The following is a 4,865-nucleotide window of genomic DNA, read 5'->3' on the forward strand; positions in this document are numbered from 1 at the left end:
TAACTAAACCCCTGGGGTCTGGCAAATGATGATTTTCCGCTATTTGGGGTTTGAGACCACCTCACAACAGCCAGGAACTCATCTGTTCTCTTAGGTTGCCACTTTTTTATGAGGGAACCACTATTATTATTTATACAAAGCAAAACTACCTTTCTGTCGTGTTTGGGCATATGCTGGCCAAATTAGATGTAATATCTCACTGAATTCACACTTTCAGAGGTGTAAATTATGTTCCTATTACAGATTAGGAAATCAGCCCAGAAAGTTGTATAACTTGCCTGATGTGAAACCACCTTTAGGTGAGTGAAGAATGAACCCATGGCCATTGAATCCCAAGCTGGTTACTCTTTCTAAGATTTTAAAGCCCAGAGTTTCTCAGGGCGAGTGTAATGATAGCTCTGGAGTAGCAAGGCTTACCTGGGACTCAGTGCAGTATCCCACATGATTCCCCAGAGAAAGCATCTGCTGCAAACCTGACAGGAAATCTCCAAGGTGGAGACCACCCAGCTCCCAGAAACAAATGTCCGCCCAGCATCCCTTCTCTCAGTCAGAGATCCAGGGAGTATCAGAGCTAGGTGGGCTCTGTCAGCAGTCCTATCTACCGTACACCTCATTTAAGAGACGTACCTCCAGCCCAGAGAGGGTCAATTCAATCCTGAAACGTTCAGTACGTGCCTCCTCTGTCATTTCAATGCAGGTTGGGGAAACAGACATGGAAACAGACAAAGACAGTGGTGGGTAAACACAGGTTCATGGCAGCCCATAGATGAGTGCCCCACCCGTCTAAATCGGTCAGGTGGTATCTTGGAAGGGGTGGCCGCTGAATCAGTCCAGAAAGAAAAGGCTTTGGGTAATAAAGGAAGAGAAACAGCAGTCCTCTAAGCTGAGGCGACTGTGAGAGAAAAGAATCTAAGACTTGCCCAAGTAAATGTCCCTCAGTGCCAAGCCGTGGACGGTGCTCATCAAAGTCCTTGCAAAGCAGTGGGTTTGTGGCATTTGGGAGGACATGGCTGAAGCGGAGGATTTCTAATCAACTGCACCCATCTTCTAAATTCACAGAATGCTTATCATCCAGAGACATCACCTCTGTATCCCCAGCAGCACCTGACCCCATGCCTGGCTCATGGGGGGCATTCAGTAAACAACTGTTCGTTGATGTTTAATCTGTGCTGGGGGCTCTATGTACCGCTAAATTTCCTTCCAACCCTTCTAAGGGGTGCATCATTAGAAAACAGCCTTTGCAAGGACGGAAGCCCGCCAGTAGTGACTTCTGCTAGGGCACAGATAGGCTGATCCAATTCCTTTGCTCGTTCACTGCCTGTGATTAAGCAGAAGTGGGCCTGCTGCCTAATGAGTGCCTGTTTGAATTGTGTTCTGTCAAACCTTCCCATGTGTGGTTACTGCGGGGAGGGAGTTGCTGACACACACTTCCAGCTTCTATATGAAAGCTTGCACCTTGGTGGGGAACCAGAACCAGCAAGCTCCCTTTTTCTTAACGTCTCAAGGCTTAGCCAGAAGAAATCTTTGATTCAATCATGCCTTTGGGGATAGGTACTTCACCCCATTGCTCCTTAATCCGGTCCTGGGGCAGGGCCAGGGGCCCCTGAAGGCGGGGGCTGGGAAGGTAGAGGACTCGTGCTCTGAATCCTCACACTCATATTAGCCGTGACCAGGCAAATCATCACATTTTTATTAGGACCAAGGGTGTTGTGAGGATGAGCTGAGATGAGGTAGGGCGTGTCAAAGGCTTAGTCGTGAGCCGGGCTGACGTGGTGAGTGTTGGTAACAGCAGCTGAGGGCATAATAGGGCAGAGCTCTTACAACTGGGCAATGGCCCTGGAGTTGAGAACTTATCAAGTGCCGTCAAGGAGAGTGCCACCGAGGCCTGTCCCCCGCCACAGCCGAAGCAGCTCCACTCTTACACGTGTGTAGTTCAAATGTAGACATAGAAGGAGGAAGACGAAGGTTCGGCCGCTAGGTATGCTTGAAAATGATTGATCAAGTCTAACTCCTGATTAAGAGTTGACAAAGCAGCTTTGATAAAGCAACCAAGGTCCAGAGAAGTCAAGGGCATTAGCAGAGGCCACCCCAAGACTAAGTAATGGATCCTGACCTGGAGGACGAAGGTGTGCACGAGCTCTGTCGGTGGGCTGTGCCTTACAGACCTCAGGGGATTTGTTATTCACCCATCTCCTCTCACTTTGACCTTAGGTCCTTCCCAGTGGCCTTTTTCCCTGACTCAGTCCGTTCTCCTCTGCGACTAACCCAGTGAACAATATTTAATGGGTATCAGATGATCATCAGAAATAAGTATGGATTATATATATATCAACATATCAAATGTCTAAGCCAAAGTTTTCGTATTCATTATCTGTGCCTTTAGATGATCCCATTTATACAAGTCAGATAATTGTGCAGTGTTGTAACAACAGATAAAGGCCAGGTAACTCAACTTTGGAGATGAAGTCCCTTGCTGAGCCCATGGACAATCCCTGTTGTGTCTGTGTTATTTCTGTGCATTTGAGTCCCTGGGTGTGTGTATACTACAGGAAACCAAACTCTGAAATGAGAGATGAGGGGAGGGAGGAAATAGGAACCCACACCTCCTATTCAGTCTATCGAGAAGCCTTTCAAGGTAGGCAAGAAGTTTTACAAATGAGTAAAGTGAGCCTCTAAGATATTAATTGAAGGATGTCATCCAGCTAATGTCGAATCTTCTGTTTGAACCGTGGTTTCACAATCTCCAAAGCCACCCAATGCTGTCAGAGGAAACCCTGATGCCTTTCAGCTCAGAGACCTGAATATTAAAATTTGGGAGCTGTGACCAATGTCCCCTCTCCCCTGTTCCACCCATTCGAGAACGTTTTCTTGCAGCTCCCAGAGGTAAGGGACTAGAGAGGAGTTGAGAGTACCACTGAGGCTAAATGAAGTTTCCACCTTTTCCTGAACTTAATCACAATTCAACTGGATGTGGACAGAAGCCTTGGGAAGGAATATCTTTCCTTTCTCAAAGAGAAACTTTGGAGGGGGTGGGAAGGGATAAAGTAAGAGGTTGGATTAACAGATACACACTACTATGCATAAAATAGACAAACAACAAGGACCTACTGCATAGCAGAGGGAACTATATTCAATATCTTGTAATACCCTGTAATGGAAAAGAATCTGAGAAAGAATATATATATATATATATATATATAGATATCTATATATATATATATAGATATATATATATATATCTATCTCCAAGATCCTCCAAGACATAATCATAGCCTTTCTTCACTCATCCTGTGATGAATTGTCAACACCTTACCTCTACATAGAGACCTAGTAGACGTTGTGCTTTCTTTTCCTAAGTACTGTATGAATGATGCAGCCACTGATATTTTACTTTGAAGATGATGTTCCTGACCATTGGACCTTTGAGAACTTTGGTGATGTGGCAGCGCCCTGAATCTTCATAAGGTTTATCTCCCGCTCTTTACAATTACAGTCATCTTAATAGGCTAGCCTTCCTGATCAGCATATTGTTATCCAGGCAATGGGTGAATGTGATGCTCTGTGGGGGTGTCCAGATGGTCCCCCTGTCTTCAGGCTATGTTGTGAAAGAGAGCAGTAGCATTAATATGGCTCTGGGCCAACTGTGAATACTTTTTGTTGTCCGTTTCATGTCAGTGCCATGATTTGGATAAAAAAGAATGCATTTATCAAAGCAATGGCCACATAGTATGTACCTGAGGCCATTTGAATCGCTCTCACAGTGATACCACATCTGGTAAAGCATCTTTGACAGAGGCTAATGATTGGTTGAGCTTGTGGTGGTCCATAGACGTTCTCCAGTGTCCCTCTGGTCCTGTAAGAAGTAAACTTCCATATTATGGAAATGTGAGAAGAACAAACCATCACTCCTTCATTCTTTAGACTCTTTTGGGTAGCACTAATTACCACCATCTGCCTGAGGATGTTTTTGTTATTTACTTTCCAGACTTGCATGGGGTAGGTGGGTAACCAGTTTCAGAAGACTCATTTGAGGGCTTCCCTGGTGGCGCAGTGGTTGAGAGTCCGCCTGCTGATGCAGGGGACACGGGTTTGTGCCCCGGTCCGGGAAGATCCCACATGCCACGGAGCAGCAGGGCCCGTGAGCCATGGCCACTGAGCCTGCGAGTCCGGAGCCTGTGCTCTGCAATGGGAGAGGCCACAACAGTGACAGGCCCGTGTACCACAAAAAAAAAAAAAAAAAAGACTCATTTGGGCTTCCTCACTATGCTGGCTCTTAACCCATAAGTCAAGACCCAATGTGAGAGGGCAGACAGCAGAAGCAAAAAGAACTACAGTTCTGCAGCCTGTGGAACGAAAACCTCATTCACAGAAAGATAAACAAAATGAAAAGGTAGAAGGTTATGTACCAGATGAAGGAACAAGATAAAACCCCAGAAAAACAATTAAATAAAGTGGACATAGGCAACCTTCCAGAAAAAGAATTCAGAATAATGAGAGTGAAGATGATCCTGGGCCTCAGAAAAAGAATGGAGGCAAATATCCAGAAGATGCAAGAAATGTTTAACAAAGACCAGAAGAATTAATGAACAAACACCTAGAAGAATTAAAGAACAAACAAACAGAGATGAACAATACAATAACTGAAATGAAAAATACACTAGAAGGAGTCAATAGCAGAATAACTGAGGCAGAAGAACGGATAAGTGACCTGGAAGACAGAATGGTAGAATTCACTGCTCCAGAACAGAATAAAGAAAAAATAATGAAAAGAAATGAAGACAGCCTAAGAGACCTCTGGGACAACATTAAATGCACCAACATTCACATTATAGGGGTCCCAGAAGAAGAAGAGAGAGAGAAAGGAC

Source organism: Grampus griseus (genome assembly GCF_964374135.1).
Source record: "Grampus griseus genome assembly, chromosome: 15".
NCBI lineage: Eukaryota > Metazoa > Chordata > Mammalia > Artiodactyla > Delphinidae > Grampus > Grampus griseus.